This window comes from Elgaria multicarinata, chromosome 1, assembly GCF_023053635.1.
Source record: "Elgaria multicarinata webbii isolate HBS135686 ecotype San Diego chromosome 1, rElgMul1.1.pri, whole genome shotgun sequence".
NCBI classification, from domain to species: Eukaryota; Metazoa; Chordata; class Lepidosauria; order Squamata; family Anguidae; genus Elgaria; species Elgaria multicarinata.
In genome coordinates, this window is record NC_086171.1 from 172444753 (window position 1) to 172464440 (window position 19688).

The 19688-nt window shown below is 41.4% G+C and overlaps 1 protein-coding gene across 1 annotated transcript in view; it reads left to right on the forward strand.

The window, feature by feature from the left end:
• Positions 1-541: 541 nt before the first annotated feature.
• RAP1A (RAP1A, member of RAS oncogene family) overlaps positions 542-19688 on the forward strand; it is a 113827-nt gene continuing 94680 nt past the window's right edge. Inside the window, exon 1 of the mRNA XM_063143047.1 lies at positions 542-720. The gene's annotated coding sequence lies outside the window, so the exon portion shown is untranslated. The remainder of the gene's footprint in view (positions 721-19688) is intronic.

Genomic DNA, 19688 nt, shown 5'->3' on the forward strand with positions numbered 1-19688 from the left:
AGGAGAGGTTGCTGTGGCCTTCTGACTGCTCCTAGACACTAGCAACAGCTACTGATCCATGGCTTTTTCATTCAAAGTGAAGGTGGTCGCATGGAACACACACACACACACATATAATTACGCACACTTTTAAATTTCACACACACACACCTCTCTCTCTCTCTCCGGTTTACAACAATTAATAAAATACAGCATACAGATATAAATATACAAAATGTAAAACAATTTAGACCGCTAAAAAGAGTTTCACTAGAACGCCAAGACCTGCTTAGACGGCCGGCATAACTTAAGCGTGCTTTACGCGCCCCTTGGAGTTTAAACGAACAGGCAACCGACGGCCCTTCGCTAGGAAAAAGCGGACTCGCCGCTTCCCCCGCCCGCGCCTCCGCCTCCTCCTCCTCCTCCTCCTCCTCCTGCTGCTGCTGCTGCTGCTGCTGCTGCCTTCGCTCCGCCCGGGCTGCTCGGACTTGCCGCGCGGCTCCGCTCCGCCCCTCGGCCTGCCGCGCTCTGGCTCCTCCCTCGCCGGCTCGGCGGCCCTTCCCCAAGCCCAGGAGGGAGGAGGAAAGGGGGGCGGAGCGGACGAGCTGCCTCCGCCGCGGACTGGAGCCACCACCGAGCCCCGAGCAGGGAAGGCAGGCGAGGCGAGCGGCCACTGAGGAGCCGCAGGAAGGGAGCGGGCGGGCGGCTCGGCTCGCCCCGGCAGGCAGCAGCAACGACGGGGTGAGCGCGGCGGCAGGGAGGGCGCGGCGGCGGCTGGCTCGGTCTCGCCCTTCCCGGCCCAGTGCGGGGCCCAATCGCCTCCCTCTCGCAGCCAGGCCGAGGGGCCCTGCCGCTTCCCCTTGGCTCAGGGCCCGCGAGGGAGGGGTCAGGCAGGGTGTTCTCTCGCTCTCCCTCTCTCTCCAGAGCGGGCGGCTACAATGCCGTCCCTCCTCGCCCCCCCCAACACCCCCCCCCCAAGTCCAAAGAGAAAGGCAGAAGGCGAGCGGGGAGGCGGACCCCCGCGAGGAGAAAAGAGGGCTCCGGAGGGAGACTCACTGACAGCCAGGCTGGAGCCGGGCCAGAGAAGTGGCTGGCCGGAGTGCATGTAATGTTGGCATGTTCGGCGTTGGGGGTGGGGGGGTGGGGGGGTTTGCGGTGCAGGTTTCGACCATCATCCAGGGGTGATGAGGAGGAAGTCTTGCCCATCAAGGAGCCAGGCGCCCAGGTTTTGTGTGTGTGTGTATGGGGCGGGGAGCAAGGAGGGAGAAGAGAAACGTTGGGGTTTGATGTGAGTTGACAGCACTGATCCACGTTTCTCGCCTTGACCTCCCCCCCCCCCTATTTTAGTGCGGTCTCTCTAAAAGATCCCCCCCCTTTTGTGGCTGCACTTTCCACTTGTCAGTGAAGGGTATCTGGTGGACAGGAGAGAGGGGATGTTCCCCGTGCATCTTGGAAGCCGTTGGCATATCCCAGAGGGTAGCGAGGGACCCCCTACCAAAGCAAAGTGCTCCCGCCCTTCTATTGTGTATGGTGAAAGGGGATGGTCCCTTCCTCCAGGAGGACTAGATGAATGCTAGGGTTTTATTTTTTATGGGGCAAATGGAACTCTTCCTTCTTCCTAAGACCTATCTCTTGGGTGTCGCTCCGTCTTTGGGGAGTGCAGCGTAGGCAGAAGGGGCTGATGCCAGGTAGATGGCCTTTTTCCAGCCTCACACTTATGACCATTTGACATGGTGGTCGCTTCTTTTCATAATACTTTTGTGGTATAGGATGGTATTTCCTAGAAATGCTGATATTAGGGGACTTAACCAAAAGAATCTAAACTCTGCTTGGGACCTGGTCTAAGGTTATAATTCCCGTTATAGAAGTGGAACCAGTTGTGTCTCCAGTACCCACTACTGACAGCTTGGCAAACCTCCCACCTCTGGGTGGGGTCCTGACTGGAGTCATTGGCGTGCAGGGCCCTGAATGCCAAAGGCTTGAGTCCCTGCCAGAATAGGTTCCCCTTCTCTCCTTGGTCCTCCTTCTTGGTGCCAATAATGGGGAAGTAAAAAACAGAATTTCCCATACTTCAGGATATCAGGGAAAAGAAACTGGGCGCCAGAGAGCCTGTACTTCTCTGTTTTGAGTGTAGAAAGTTCCCTGGCAGCTTGGCTTCTCCTTACCATTCTCAGATTCGTCCTGTGGCTGCCATTCTCTCGCCATACCCACACTGAGGTAGGTTCCTCTTCTGTTCTGTAAAAGCATTTCTGCTTAGGGCTTAGAAGTCAAGACGTCCCTTCACTTCTGTGGCATGGCGGCCTTTGACTGCTTCCAGATGAAAGTGTCAATGTTCCTTTCCTCTAGCTCCAACTGTTCTCTTTGCCACAGTGGGGAATCTTTTCTGTTGTTGCTAAACTTTGTAGCAAGCTCGAACTTGGAGATCACAGAGTCTTGGAAGCAGAGCTTTTGAATTTAAAAAGAGCATGAGCATCAATGGAAACTTCTTTTTGACAGAGGAGTTGATTCAAAATGGTGCATGGAGGACTTGTGACGCCTCCTATGGCTGTCATAGACAACATCCAATAGGTGTACAAATGTGGCCTCCTCCATACTGAGAGTCCTATGAAGAATGACCGGTTGGGAATTCATGTTTTCCAGGAATATGGGCTGCTCCTGGCAGTGGGAGTTTTTGTGGTGGACGTATCGTTTGGCTGTTTTGGTCATGGCACTACAGTCCTTGTGTTATAGCTACAGTTCCTGAAAAGGCCCCTAGCGATTGTGGATAAGTCATTGTGAGAGGCTCTTCGTTTGCCATCCCAGATTAATGCAAATAAAAATGAGCAGCAGTATGGTGTATGAAAGAGGGCATTTTGTGTTTTCTGAGAGCTGAATTAGGTTTGTGTGTGTGTGTGTGTTTCCTCTCCCGGCTCCCTTCCCTCATAGTGCTGAAATTTGAAGGCAAAAGTTTAATGGGGAACCCGAGGCAACTTGCAAACTGTTCCAAAATGCATATTAGTTTTAAAGTTGTCAGTAAATGCTGAAGCTGGCATTGCTACTGAATTATCAAGCTGACAGTTTTGCAACATACTACATCTTGTGCTTCTTTTTTCAGTGACATCAGTGAATTTTTGGGGTGGTGGTCATGGACTGAGCCTCTCCTGTCATTAATACAGTTGTCTTTCTATAGCACTTCCTATTTTGAAATAGTGTATGGCGTTTCCCTTTTTGGAGAGTTTGTTACTATTTGCAGTGTGTCATGGTGGGGGGCAGGGGTAAGGGAGGAAGAGTGGCCATTTTGTCTATGCTTGATGCCAATCTACTATTTTAACATGGTGTGGGGAAAGTAATTCTGGTCTATATGCATCACTTCCTTCTTCAGCAGTACCCCCTTGTTATCCAACCCTCATGCAAAAAAGAGTCCTTGGTGACGGCTGGAATCTGCTGTGTGTGAATCTTAAAAGAGTTATCTTTTAAGTTGTCCTAGATAACTTAGGCACATAGACAGCTTAGTAAATATCATGTTTCAGTTCTGAAATGTCTAAGCATCCCACGTATATTGGGCAATGGCTGTATTATATTCCCTGGGATTGTAAAACTTTCAAAATAGTTTACTTGTGCCATTAGTAATCCCTAAGATGTTATTCATGTGCCCTTAGCTGATCATTTGTTTGCTAGAAAGACTGTGAAAAATATCTAAAATATTTTCTGAAATCAAAGCAGCACTACCAATGACAAGCTGGTGTGAAATAGGTGGGATTTTTTGTTTCTAAAAACAACAATCAGTAGCTAATGTTGATAGAATTACCGTGGTGTGTGCAAATTATTTCATTTATTTCATTTATTTACAGATGAAATAAAGATGCTCTTCAGATTCAAATTTGAGATATTTATAACACTGATGTTGCCATGTTGTGCAGTTCAAGCTGATGTGAAATTTACTACCCTGTTGCCCTAGTCATAAAGTATTTGCCATTTGGTTTAACCGTAGCAGCAATTGGCTATATTTGTATGTAAGCGTTTCTAGTTGAAAAAGAAATGTCTCCAATGATTTTTTAAAAGGATTTTTTTTTACTATTTAATGCAAGGGTTAAAGTGGAATATGAGCTGGATTTTCAGCTATTCCTTCTGCAGCCCCCAACTGCCCTCAAAAGACCACTTCTCAAAGTGGGGCACCTTCGCAGGTTGCATTTGATATGGCATAGGGGGACTATAACTCCTCCCTGTGTGCCTTGAAGCACCTTGAATGGCTGTCTGGAGAATGCTAGGAGTTGTAGGACTTTTTTCTGTCTAAACATGCGTAAGATTGTGCCCTAAAACATCTAAGATACGTTCCACTGGAAGCTTCTCCAGTGCAAATTCTATTGAAATACATATAAGTAGTGCAAAAGCACAGCTGTCTTATGCAATTGAATATATTTTAATAGGCCTTGTGCGAGGGAGGTGCTGAGTGGATTGTGCTCCTAACTTTTAAAACTTTGCAGAAGCAATGGGAAATACTACATTTGTATTGACATGATACCGTTAGAGCGGCTTTGAGAGTGCCAGGTCCTTGCATCCTGCTGAAATGGAAATGTTCAGTGTTTTTTTTTCCTGTAGGATATCCATGACAGCAAATGCAACTGTTTTATAATTTGTCAATCGCAAACAAATGAATTTCGTTGTGCTTGGTGATAAACTAGTTTAATCATTCATTTTGTTGTTGTGGACCAAACCCTGGACTATTCAGTTCACATGTCCCATGGCAGGTCTGAAGAACTTTTTCTTTGCAGTTGATGACTGATGAACTGCTGGCTGTATGACCTGACAGGAGAGCGTGTGTAGTTTTTAAGGTGGAGTTCAGCTGAAACAGGAAGTCCTGTGTTCCACTGAGTCTATAAACAAATCTATTTTCATACACTATTTTTTTTTATCAAAGCTTGTCACTTTGGCAAAACAACTATTGTTATTTGAAAAAGCCAGAAGATGTCGATATTTAACATGATGATAAGTTTGTCTCTTTTAATAGCTGACTGGTGTCTAATAAATGTGTGACTGACTGATTGTCTCTCTTTCTCCCCCTCTGCCTTCAAAGCTGTTGGATTACCTTGAGATCAGTATAATCAAGGAAACAATATTAGGCCTGTGTAGCGATCAAAGAGCAAGTATTATGGCTAAATGGAGGGCTAAAATTAGACACATAATCATATGTTTGGGGTAAGTTTTGATGGGATTTTCAGATCACAAAATCTTTGCAGTTGACTGTGAAATGAAACCCTATTGCCATTAGAACTTTAAGGCAGCTCCAGCAATTATGTGTGGTATCCACAACCAAGATTTCAGCAGTGGCCATTGGGGCTGAGTTCATTAATGTAGGCTATTTAGTTTTGTGTACTACTTCCTTTGAAGCATTTGTGTAAAGACGATCAGAAGTAGTTCACAATTGAAACAGCATACTGAGCAGGTGTGTGCTCTGATGTGCCAAACACTATAGATTTCATGTCCCCTCTCACACACAAGGGGGGCATTGTTGGCATGAAGTAGAGTTGAGTTTGGCAGTTGTAAGAGTTGAGGAATATGACTGAGCCTTTAGAAGTGTGTGCTGGTATAGAATTATTTCTGAATGACTTGCTTAGTGCTATGGTGTAGAATCTGTGTTTGAGCAGTAGCTGGTCCCAAACCCGTGGCTATGTTTACTAGTCCTATAAATGTATTTCACATCCTTGAGCTTAAAGGAAGCCCTGTGAGGATTTTACAGTTATGGCAAAGTCATGGAGCTCTGTCTTAACACTTTCTATCATGTTAAATGTAGTTTACGCAATCCAACACTAGTCCCTTTAGTTTCAATGGGAGAGATCAGAATTTGAAAAACGGGGAATATTTCAAAAATCTGGTGATTAATACTGTGGAGTTACAGTGCTCTGTAAAAAGGGGCCAATGAAAATGTGATGTTTTGACATGGAGCACATGCTTAATATAAAGAAAACTCAACAATCCTAATTGGAAGACCAGTACTAGTCTATGCAACACATCACAGTATGTTGTAAATCTGAATTGCTTAGCTCTAATTTGGATGGCGGTTGGTTCACACAACAGTCACAAAAATTGTGAATAATATAATCTCTGTCTTTTAACATCCAGGTATGAGCTACTGTCCCTTTTGATTGGGCTAGGAGATGTGTATACTGGCGTTTAAATATACAGGTTTGTCACCTGCAGTTCATATATCTGCTGCAGGAACTAGCAGTGTAAAAGCAGTAAAACTGCAGCAATCATATTTGCTCTTACTGAGGATTATTACATTTTATACTGCCCATTAGCCAAAGCTCTCTGAATGGTTCACAAACATTTAAAATCATAAATACAACAATTTGATAAACCATAGTATAATACTTTAAAAAGTTTAAGCTACAGCATAAAACTAAAGGAAAAATAAGCAGCATTGTAAAGATCTAAAACACAATAACAGATTGCAAAGGGCTAAAAACTGAAAGGCTAAAATTCCATTGAGAATAAGAATGTCTTCAACTGGCACTGAAATTACCACAATGAAGGCATCAGGTGAGCCTGTCTGGGAGGGCATCCCACAACAGTCGGGGAGCCACAGCTGAAAAGGCCAGTTGTGTCACTACATTTGTGGGGGCACCCAGAGAATCATAGAATCATAGAATAGCAGAGTTGGAAGGGGCCTACAAGGCCATCGAGTCCAACCCCCTGCTCAATGCAGGAATCCACCCTAAAGCATCCCTGACAGATGCTTGTCCAGCTGCCTCTTGAATGCCTCTAGTGTGGGAGAGCCCACAACCTCCCTAGATAACTGATTCCATTGTCGTACTGCTCTAACAGGAAGTTTTTCCTGATGTCCAGCTGGAATCTGGTTTCCTTTAACTTGAGCCCGTTATTCCGTGTCTTGCACTCTGGGAGGATCGAGAAGAGATCCTGGCCCTCCTCTGTGTGACAACCTTTTAAGTATTTGAAGAGTGCTATCATGTCTCCCCTCAATCTTCTCTTCTCCAGGCTAAACATGCCCAGTTCTTTCAGTCTCTCTTCATAGGGCTTTGTTTCCAGACCCCTGATCATCCTGGTTGGGCCTCTGAAGATGATCTTAAGGTCCAGGTGGTTATTTATGGGAGGAGACAATCTTTCAGGTAACCTGGCCCCAAGCCATTTAGGGCTTTCAATGTTAATATCAGCACTTTGTTATCTTTATAGTGTGTGTGAAAGCCAACTTGATTTAATCATGAGAAAAGAGATGTTGTTTTCTAATCTTCTTTCAATACCAAGTCATCTTGCAACTATTGACTTCCCTTTGAATTCAGAGTTGTATTCTTCTGGAAGGCTAATACCCAAATTCTCATAACATAAAGATTGAAGGTTTGGAGGAACGCTAAGGCTTATTGTATTCAGTCTGGTCATTCACATACCCATGTAACAATTTGGCTGCATGCTTAATGGCACATAAGGTAGACTAATTAATGGCTCTTCTTTGGTTTTATATAGGATATCATAAAAAGAGGAGTGCAGTATTTATTGGTTTGTAAATAATGCAAAATTCGGGTCTCCTTATTTTTTGTTGGAATTAGTAAAGTTAAATGTTTCCTACTAGTTATTTAAATAGAAAGAAATACAATTAAGCACAGTTCTGGTGAACAGTTTCTATTTTATTTTATTTATTACATTTTTATACCGCCCAATAGCCGAAGCTCTAGTTTCTGATAGTTGACTACTTCTAAAATACCCAGATGTACATCTGCACTGAAGGTTCCTGGATTTTAGAATTCCCCATGGATTGCAGGCTAAACCAGTACTGAATCTATCCAGTTTCCTTGTTAGGAAACAGAACATAAGTTGAAATCACATCCAGGAATCCCCCTCCCCCTGCCCTTTCTGGGTATACCCTAGCAACTGAGAACTATTTGTGTTTATTGCTGAAGTATCATAACTGTGGCAATCTGGCCTAAAATCCCGACACTGACATTTGAAGTGAGTCCGTTCTCCGTATGATGGGCTTTTTGAGTAGGAAAAAAAAACCTTTTTACATGAAACTCTCCTGGAAAAAATGCAGCGTAATCAGCTTTCTACAGCAGTTGGGTAGAATTGCAAGTGTAATAATCTTACCTATGTTCTATTTAATGAAGAAGTGTTCAATAGAGCATAAAATTCTGAAGTGAACATTGGTTACATAATCAGTTACATTATGAATAAACTACGGCTAACATCTCCATGACTTCTGACTAGACTGGCTGATAGACAAGCATAATATAATGTGTAAAGCATTTTTGACCATGCCTGACTTCTCAAAACTCATCCTTCTTCCTTCCCACATCCTTCCATAAGAACTAAAGCATAATACTCGGTTCCATCTTAGTAAATTCCTACATTGCAGCGTATGGGATTTGCATCATATTTCCCCATACTAAGCCCTCTCTGTAACCCTCACTTAGTACAGTTTTGGAGGCCAGCTGCGAGTTGGGATGAGGAGGGAGAAATCACTTCGAATCTAGCCACAGCCCAGAAGGCAAATGTGGGAGACGAGACGAGATTAAGGCAAATAAAAGGTTTTATGTAAAGAGGAAGAAGCAAGATAACATGCTAAACTATTGCACCAGAAGAGCAAAATGCATGTGACACTCTAATTCATTTATACACTCTTCTAAGTTTGAAACAGTTTCACAATCTCTCTCATCCCCTTGACCTAAAACCTGATGTATTTACAGGCAGGACCTTGAAAGTGGGTGAGATTGTGTTGTGGCCTAGTCAAGATGTGCCCAAAGGTACTAAAGAGCCCTGTACCTCTTTTAGCAAGCGTCTCTGCTTCCTTAGTGTGCCTTGCACAGTGGCAGTAGATGAAAGAAACTCTGAAACCCAGCTGTGAGGGGAAGCTTCCTGTGTTTGTCAGACATACTGAGCTGCAAGTATCTTATTTAAGGTCGCTTGAAACAAGCCATGTTATACAGCTGTTAGATCTGCTGGCATAACATGTACATTTGAGACTATCAAGTTGGTGTGTTTGCATGGGTGTAATTTTCCTTCCCAAGCCATTTGGCATACGTGCAGATTGGCGTAAAGATAATTTTTCATTTGGTTTCTATTTGGCACATTGTGCTCCATTTAGTTACTCCTCGTTGCAATCTCTCCTTGCATTATTGAAGCAACTGTTCCCATGCTCTGCCATAACTTCCATAGCCCATTGTAGCCCCGGAGAGTCTTCATGCCATTGATATTGATGATGCAGGGCTCTTACAGAAATCCCCACACTTTGGATTTCTGTGTATACCCAGAGAACGTGAGTGTGCAAGCCCTTCTGTGTAAGCAACAAGACACTAGTTTGTGCCCCAGCATTGTAACTTCCATTAGTTGGAGATAATGGGATGAATTTAGGCCTGATTTTTGTAGTACTTGTTCAGTGGCAACTTATGAATAAAGACATTTTTAATCGTTCTACTATTCTATGTTCTCTCCCTCCTGTTGCCCATGTCCTTTTAAGGAATGATTTTTTCTGGACTTGATTCTAAATGCTTGCTATTCTTGAAATGCCACTTTCCCAGTGGCGTTTAGCAAGTTGATTAAGTGCCTGTTTTATCTGTTTAAAATCCTAAAAAGCATAACTCTCTTGCGAATGTTGTAGCCAATCATAGAATGTGCTATGGCTGGCTTTTCTACAGTTATCATGTTGAAGCTATAATTTTTACTAGTTCGAAAAGTATTATTTGTTCTTACAATATAAGGCTCTAAGGATAAAACCTGGTTATACTAAAAAATCATGTTTCAATTCCACTTCATAGAGTATTCTCAGCCTTTGAAACAGTTATGAGATTAAAGGGCATTAATCTAAGCTCTCAGGACCCAGCTGAATATGTTCTGTATTGATTTGATCTTGCTTTTCCTAATAAATGTCTTAGCAGACCACAATACAGAATCCTCAAAGGTCAAATGAAATGTGCTGTTCTCGAGGAGCATAAATGGAAACTTATTTTCTCCAAGCACTGCCTTGTGTGTGTTTGGAAATACACTTCACCTCTAAACAAGACTTATATAAAAAAGAGCTAGTAAATCAATGCTGGATTTCTTGTATGGAAGTTGGTGGGAATCTGGCTAATAGAGGGCCCATAGCTACAATGTTCAGATTGGATATTGGAAACATAGGTCCAAATCCATGGTACCAATGATACTTGCTGGTTAGCATCTTTTCTTCTAATTCCAAAGTTCAGAGGTGAGTCTGGATCCTTATGTAGCTAAAACAGAACCATCCACTTACAAGAGGGAGGTAACCGTCTGCTTGGGGGAAGCCCAAGGTTTACAGAAGTTAAAAAATGTTTAGCAAAAAATCCTATGGGAGAGAAAATCCCCCTAAAAGCCCAACGAGGTCTGAATATACTCGGTGGCCAAGAAATACTGGCTGACTGGTGGTAGAATTGGGTGGGAGGGGAATGAAATGAAGTATTATGGATGAGGGAATGGCTAACTGGAACACTGACCAAGAGTGCTGCAACATTTTGTTCCAAGTCCTTTTTGTTAGAATATAGTAAATAAGAAACCGTTATGAACTTCGGGTTAAATGAAATGTTTGCATATAAATGGAGAATTGTATATGCTGTGAATATTAGGGAAATAATCTTGAGAACCTTTTGCTTCATTCATTATTCATCCATTATTACATTTATATTTTTTTTCCTCAAAGGAACCCAAGATCCTCCTCTTTTTCATTTCATCCTCACAGCAGTCCTGTGAGGTAGGTTGTGCCAGGGGTCCCCAACCTTTTTGGATCCATGAGCACAATTGGGAATTTGAGAAGCTGCTATGGGTGCCATCACAAAATGGCTCCCTTGGTGGATGTGGCTAGTTGCATAATGGCTGCTGTGGGGCGTGGCTAATAAAAAATGAGCTAAAGAGATAGTGATGAGGTGGGGGAGAGAAATAGCAAGGCTAGAGGGTGAGAGGGAATGGCAAAGCAGAGGGGTAGAGGGAAGAGTAAAAGCAAGGCTATTGGCTAGAAAGGGAGAGAAAGAAGACTGCCCTAGCCTTTTCCAAGGCTTTTCTTAAAACAATTTAAGAGCTTCAAGGGCACCACTAGAGGTCCCTGTGGGTGCCAGGTACCCAGTGAACTTCATGGCTGAGTGGGGACTTGAAACTGCATCACCTGAGTCCCAGTCCAACACTCTAGCCACTACACCACACTGGCTGTCTCATGTGAACTCGATTTAGTAAATTAACTTTTAAATTATGAATGTAGAGACACATGTAATAAGTGCTGAATACTGGGAACCAGGAAAAACCTTGGATCAGGCTTGCGGCGTTAGTTTTTGTACAGTAGCAAACTGGATGCTCTTCCTTTCTGTTTGTTGTCTACCACTGTGGAAACTTTTAGTTGAAGTGTAGGATGAAAAGAAATAATTTCTGCAGAGAAATATTATCAGAGTGATGACACAAACCTCTTTGCGTTAAACTGACTTGACAAGTGGCTAGGTTTTCTATGCTGTGTGTTGCTTTTCACTTCATTCAAAGTGTGTGTGTATGTTTTAAAAGCTAGGCTTTGAAGTAGCCACTCTCCTAGGTTGCCTGCAGCAGATAAAAATCACCTGTAGGTGACCAGACAAGAAAGGTTTTTGTAAATTACAACTTTGTTTCATCTTTAGGCTATGAATGTGCTACCACAAATAACTAACGAGACAGGTAGTAAATTGTGAGCTAAGAACTTTTGTAGATCTACTAGATGTACTTGCATGGCTTTTCTAAGCTGATAGTTTTAGACTGATAATTTAAAATGGATTGGACTTGGCTTTTTATTACAGCCCACTCTCCTTTTCATGTGATGTTATTATGATTGAAGCATTCAGCATGCAGTAGCAGAGGGTTTAGGATTCATCACCTGTGTTGGTTAGGTGGGATAAGATCTAGGTCTCCTGGCAGATGTCACTGCTTATTCATGAGATTCCCCGTGGGCTGGGACTGACTGGAAGATCAATAGGTTAATGTTGGGGTTTTATATTTGAATGACAGTGGATTGTAATTCTGCAACATCATATTTGTCTTTTCCTGAAAACTTCACAGAGGTGAACTGCAAAAATGGCTTACAGTTCAGGCTGGATTAAAAAATGTATTTTTTAAAAGGTAGTGTTTAGATGTGGTGTTTTTTAGTTTAAGTCAGCCTTCTTAAAATTTTAATTAGAGTAAATGTCTCTTGAAAAAATAACCTGATTTAGAAGTAAAACTGAATACAAATGTTTAGTCCTAAATATTTCTTAAAACTTAATCATGACCACCTATCAAACACATAGGGTAAAACAGGGGTGCAAGACCTCAGTGATTGAGGGCTGAATAACATTTTGGAGAAGCTCTTGAGGGTCGAATTCTTGTGGTAGGCAGAGCTGGAGGCAAAAGGGGCAGGATCAAAAATGCTAGAATATTAAAACTCTTACTGCCAGTAACTGCGTCTTAGGAGAGGCATTTCAGCCTTCTAAAATTTAAAACTTTAAATTAAAATTTTGGTTTTAAGTTTTGTATATTTGTTTTTAATATTCACTGTTTTAACTTTTGTAAACTGCCCAGAGAGCTTCGGATATGGGGCCGTATATAAATGTAATAAATAATAATAATAATAATAATAATAATAATAATAATAATAATAATAATGGAAACGGCACAAAGGCTGGGAAACCACAGAATGATTAAGTAGTTGGAGGAAAGTGGATGGAGCCAGGAGAAGGGGGCATGGCCTTCTGTGGAACCCCAGTGGGCCAGAGTGGGACCCCTGGAGGAATTCGATAAGGCATGCACATTATTGTGGGCTTCCTCCTGGAACCAGGAACTATCAAATCATTAGAGTTAAGGATGGCTGTTCAGTACTCAGAGAGCTCCATCACACTAGCAATTTATTGCACACTCATCATTCCTGGAATTTGGATTTGTGGCGTGGTACTCACATGACATTGTCCCTGTCCTGCACTCATGTCGCCCCTTCCCCCTTGTTGCATTTTATTTTGGTACGGGGAAAGTCTGGATTATTTCCCCCTCTCATTTTTTCATTTGTTGGGGGAGTGTACTCTTCCTCCGGCACGGTCATCGTACGGACTTGTTAGTTGGTTGAATGGCTTTTTTAGTGCTCCACCCCCACCCACCGCAGCATTGCCTGCAGAAACGGAGCCCAGATGAAACCTTAAAAGTAATTGCTAGATAACAAAGCCAGAGCGGGGGGGGGGGGGGAGAGGCCACGCCAATCAGAGTACCACAACCAATGAACTGGAGGAGGAAGGAGAAGGAGCAGGGTGGAATGGAAGAGCAAACAAGCAAAAATCCACATCAAAGGGACCATGTGTGAGGGAGCCCTTGCAGTGCTTATGAAACGGAGGTAAAAAACTCGGAGACAAACCAGAGGAAAAAAATAGGTGTGATGGAGCTCCTAGTATGTCTTCTAGCTACCTTAGACCTGCAGTGTTTTCAGATGCAAATTATGAATATTTATAATGCTATGGAACAGTGGGGATGCTTACTTTCCTTCTTGTGGAGAAGCACTGTTTTCTGTAGAAACTTGCTTCTGGAAAGATCTGGGCAATTGGAGGGTCAATATAAGTGTATAGAGATATGTATTGGGGTGGGGTGAGGATCCTAATTTCACATATTAAACTAATGGGATCTGAACTTGGTGAGACTAACTAGGAAAGTTCTTGGGGCTGGGCTGGATAGCACATTGAAAACATGTTGGTATTAAGGTAGCTTTGGAGTGTGTGAGTTTGTGTGCATGTGATGGTGGTAGTGGGAAGCAAATCCCATGCTAGGGATTTTTGGGAAAGAGATTGAAAACAAATTGCCAGTATCGTGAAGCCTGTATACATATCTGTGGTTCCATCACATTTGGAATACTGTGAACATTTGGACACCCCAACTTAAATGGTGGAAATTATGCAGAAGAGGACAACCAGTATGATTAGGCATTCATAATACTTTCCCTATGAGGAAAGTAAAAAGCATTTGAGACCTTGTCTTTTAAAAGAAAAGCTAAGAGAGAACATTGTATATGAATATGCATGTGATGTCTCTCCCATAATACTGAAACACTGAGTCACCCACTGATATGCACTGGCAATAGATTCAGGACAGACAAGAAACACTTTACATGACCCTCTACATGTTGAATGAACATGCAGAGTGGGCTGTGGAGCCATTTGAGTTTGTCCTGCTCACAACCATTGCTATACACCATCACCATGTTCCACTGATAAACATCCATTTGGTGTTCATCAGGAGAAGTTCTTTGCATGTACGGATTTATGCATGGAGAGCTACATGTAAGGAGAGACCCTGATCAGCCAGAGTCATTCTCGCGTATTGGAGCACTCCTTGTAAACATCTTTCCGAAGGACATCACATGGATGTTGGGGAATGTGATTTAGTCAATGCATACCCCTTATTATTTTATGGAATTTGTTGCCACAGTAATATGATGGTCACTAGTTTAGATTGCTTTATAAGGGGATTAGACGAATTAATGGAAGACAGGTCTATCAGTGGTAGAATTTCCATGTTCAAAAGCAATATGCCACTGGACACATTGTTGGGGAGCAACAGTGGGGAAAGCTATTGCCTTGATGTTAATTAGAAGTAAATCCTACTTTGTTCAACAGGCTTTACTTTCAAACAAGTGTGCATGTGATTGCAGTCTTAGCCAATCAAGTAAGTGATTTTGGTTAATATTTTTGCAGGTGTACAGATAGCCAAGCAGAAATCTGTTTGTGTCTTTGTCTCTAAGCAGATACAATTCTGTTGTGGGCTGAATCACCAAAGACTTTGAAGTGGCATAAAGGCTCTATTTAGTTTCAAAACCATGTATTCTGTTTGTTAAAGCAATTAGTTAGTATGCATGCTAATTCAGGAAATATGTGAGTTTCATATTAGGAAACGTGATTGAAATCAATGCTTTAAACTGATCTTGGTGATTTTGAATCGATCCACCTTACATATAATACCTTCTTTGTGGGTAGAATCCAATTTTTATCAAATTGACTTTTTACAGGAAGGAAAATGGAAATTTTATTTGAAATGCAGCTACCATCCCATGCATAACAATTTATTCATACATTCGATTAATTTCAGTTGCATCTTCTTAACTTGCAGGATTTAATTCAATGATTATGGAAAATGCCATTTATTTTTTATTTTTTAATGTGAGAATTAAAAAGACTATTTTTATCATTTGTCTTCAAAATTCTACTGAACATATTTAAAATAATTATGCATTGAAATTCTGCTTTCATGTCTTGTGGCTTCAGTGAAGTTTCTCCCAGTCAATTGTTCGTTTCAATTCTTACTTAAAATTTGGTGATACGGCTCCAGTTTTGCACCAAATGTGTGTAGTTTTGTGGTGTGCAAACTTGTATTACATATCTGTGATACTAAACAGACTACAGCTGCAATCATGTGCATGTTTAGACAGAAACAAGTTTTAAAGCTGGCTGGGGAATGCTGGGAATTGTAGTACTTGTTTCTATCTAAACATGTATATGATTATGTCGTAAGGTAGGGTACAGTTGTTCAGGATTCTTCGGTAACATTTTTTGCTTCATTTTCTAGGAACAGCTGCTTTACCATTTATTAAAGTAGACTTTGGCTAAAATTATTTTAGAGAACTAAATGTGGAAACTTCAACATAATAAAGCAACCCTTCAACGGTGCCTTATTAACCACCATGTCATTTTAATGCACTTTTCTAACAAAGTGTGTTTTAAGGCAGTAATTTATAAATTGCTTTGAGGTTCTTGGTTTTAAAGTGGCACATAAGAGCCAAGGCGTATCACCACAAGGCCTTTATGATAGCCTTTTCTACATTTCAATGAAGCACTTCTGTGTGCTTTGCCTCATTGACACTACTTTGATAATGTGTCAAAATTAGAGAGCAGAGGCTTCAAAGATTGGTCCTTGCATCACTCCATCCTCTATTGACTTGAAGACTTGAGATAAGTGGGGTCTAAACTGAATTACCCTCACAAAATTATCTGACTATTTAAACTGTGTTCATAGATATGGTGTCTTAAGTGTGCACCATGCACACTGTGTATCTTTGGCATTGGTCTCTTAGTACATGCTAATAAGCAGGATTTAAATTCACTTTAGAGACATCTCATCTCTGTTCTTAGCGCTTTTTGTGTCGTCATAATTGCGTTACATTGAATAATATGTTGGCTTTCAAGTACATTTCTTGAGGATGTGACATGGTCACATCTTTACCCATGAGCCTCATTCGGGTTGCGAACATTATAATCTCACTGTGTCAATATTGGCTTGGAGCTCATAATTTATGCATGCAACCCTCCATTAACCTAGGTGTTCTTGTTACCGGAGTGACATGCTTATAAAAATCTCATTTGTGTGTGTGTGTGTGTGTCTAGTGGGGGTGGGCGGATGGGATGTGTAAAATGACTGAAGCAGATATCTTTAGCTTGATCTTATGAGAGGGCATTAATGACATCTCAAAATGCTTGGATTTTCATTACAAACAATATAGAAGAATAAAACTAATAGAGAAAACATTCCTTTTCATGGTATACTTTAATCTTCAGGGGGAAATAGGTTTTCCATGGCTGGGAATTTGCTGATTTGTGGCTGAAACCCTTTGTGTCTTTATGGTGAATTGGTATGTCTACTTGAACTTTGAAATGAAAAACAAAAGATAACACTTTTTCACTATATTAACTTTGAAATGAAACCATTAGTATGATATTTATGTAGATATACAAGTGTTGAGACTGTAAGAAGATATAAATTGGCAGAGTGAGGGTGATAGCTGCTACTGCGCCTCAGGATACTTTAATTTGGATATGATAGTTTCTCAGTGTATTAACATTCTATCAGGCAGATCTCATGGGGGAAACAACTTTTTGTACCCATGCAGTTATGACAAGGTGGGAGGGTTCCCCCCCACTATTTTATTCACTGCTTATAATAGCAGCTGCTTGATGGCAGTTCCTCCTCTTATTTTGGTTCAAAACTTTACTATTCCTGTAGATCAGGATAATTTAACACCTGGCTAATGATACATTGAAAGGAAGGAATACAATTCGAAAGAGGAAAAATGCTGATTTGTGTAACTTCACCAAATTTCAGGAAAAGAATAAATGGAAATGTAAGATAAAGGGTTTTTGTTTTAATTCAGCCTTGTAAATAAGCCCATAAAAGTTACTAGCTTGCTTTTTTTATTTTACTATAACCTGCTGGAGTTGGCAGAGGCGGGACAGAGCTTCATTCCTATGCTGTATTCCCTCTTCTGGCAGCCCGTTTAGTTTCTATGCAGGGCACAAAAGAGAAATGGCGTGCTTTGTACCTTCTCTGCCTTTAGCCCCCTCCCCTGGCTGGAATTCCACACAGTTGCCTAACGCACTTGAAAAAGTATCATGGAATATCACCTGTTCAATGAAATTACAGTGTCATGGTGATGAGGTAGCTAGCCTATAATATGTCAAACTAGCTTGCAGAAGGACTGGACCTGGGTGGTTACTGAATTTGCCTTTCTGTACTGAGTTCGCCTTTCGTTTTCATCTCCTGGGTATATCAATATGACATTTCAGAGATTATCTGATGAACAATGAAAATTCCCAAATCATTAAGTTGAAAGAGGGGTAATGGAAAGCTGACTCTCTATACAAATAGAGTTGTCAGGGGGTATTTGAAAGCAGTGACCACGTGGTAAGTGGCTGTTGGTGTTCAATCTCTAAGGGTGCTTCCAAACAGACGTCTCTCAGTACTGCCAATCAAAAGGCATTGTGCAACTATTCCATCTTTTCCTCCTTAACAATCTTTTTTTCTGGTAAGAAAAAAGGTGGAAAAAGTGTTGGGAAAACAAGGACGGTTACAAGTGGAAGGCCATGTTGCCAGCCCACCCCACAGTAAAATTCCTGGAATGATGCAGGGCAACTGCACAATAAAAGCTTCGTCTAGAAACACCCTAAGAATCAATAACACAAGGATTTGCATTGCCGTAAACAGTAGCCCTTTTCAGGCATTCCATAGTGTGTAGGGTCTACACGTAAGGAGGGGGAGTGGGGATGAATGTGCTAGCTGTGGCTCTCTCCATCAGCATTCTCATCGTCCTTTATATATGGAGAGTGAAAGAATGCGGCCGAGAGCCTCTTGTATCCATGGAGGTAATCTGTGTTGTTTTAAATACTGAATTTCCAGGGTTTTAAATCACATGGAGAACTTCTGCAGATACAGGAGCCTTTCTGCTGCATGCAGTTGTAGAGGGCAACAAGAATGATGATGGTGAGGGGGCAAAGCTAGCATACTCATTTCTGCTCCCCCTCCTCACATGTAGACACTTTGGAGTACCTGAACAGAGCTGTCAACTACTTGGGTAATACCCTTTTCTACCATTCCCCATATATAAAGAAAGCATACATGGTCGCCATGTTGACCATTTTGAAATTCCCAAACAAGTAAATCCAGTAATTCTAACATGACATGCAGTCCAGTTGGTCCAAGATGTTCTCTTCCTCTTCACTTTCCTTCCAGTGTAAATGAAATATGATTCACAGATAACTGTATTTCACTATAAGGTAACAGCTTGTGTTGTGTTGGGCTGTGTGCATAAGGAGTCCTTTTATACATCATTTTCCTAAATGTATTGCAGACTACTATCACTCTTGAATGAGAAGCCCCAACGTTGTATTACAGCTAGAATGGTGCAGTTAAGAATGGGAAATCTGGAAAGGTTTGTGAGAATTCTAAGAACATGGACAAGGCTAGTTACTTAAGATATTGAACACCGACTTGGGATAGGAATTTAGTGTGTAAAGAAACATAATATAGAAACTGAAATAGGTTACTAAAACAAGGAATGAATGAATTGGGAACAGCATGGGCCTGGTTGAATTAAAGTTGTAGAAGACTTGAATGTCAGTATTATGAGCAGGATCTTAAGGACATTAGCTCAACAAAATATATAGATCCATGGGAAGTTGGCATCATCTTTTGGGCCAGTCTTTGTTTTTTATATAGCCAGTTCAGGAGTGGGTGGTAGGTCAAAAAATCTCAACAGAAGCAACTTGTATTGGATGACAATATTGGATCCCCCACAAATGTTCTTCTGTTTGTAATGCTATTTATTTATTTATTTACAATATTTATATACTGCTACCCATTCAAAATTTCAGAGCGGTGTACAAGATAAAATTAAAACAGAATAAAACACCTTAAAATAGATTTTTAAAAGAAGCAAAGTGAAAAGTGAACCGTGAACCATGGCTGGTCGTTAAGGAAAGGCTTCCTGGAACAATGATGCTTTCAAGAAGCACCAAAAGGAATACAAAGTTGGGAATTTGGAATTACATGGGAATTCGGGGACCTGAGTAGGACGTTAGAAGGGTTGCTTCCTTAGCATCTGATGCCAAGGATATTTGACATAGTGCCTATTGTAAGCATTATTAGAAAACTTATGCTCAATGAAAGACTGATGAGCGTATAAACAACAGGGTGGTTTCAGAATCAATGAGTAAGCTATTTAGTATGGGATGTTAACATTCCAACTTTATTTACCTATAATAATTTTTCCCTTGACATATTTCTATGTAAAGCATGTAAAAATCATCTCTTTTATTCTTCTAAGAGTCAACGTTCAGTTGCCTGTGATGTGATTAAAACTGCTTTCTAGTAGTGAAGCATTCCTCTGTCTGGACAAAAGGCTCAGTCCTTTGGCAGAGACTGACTCCTTTGTGTTCTACTAAGTTGAACTACAAGAAGCCTTTCTCTCTCCTCCACCCTGT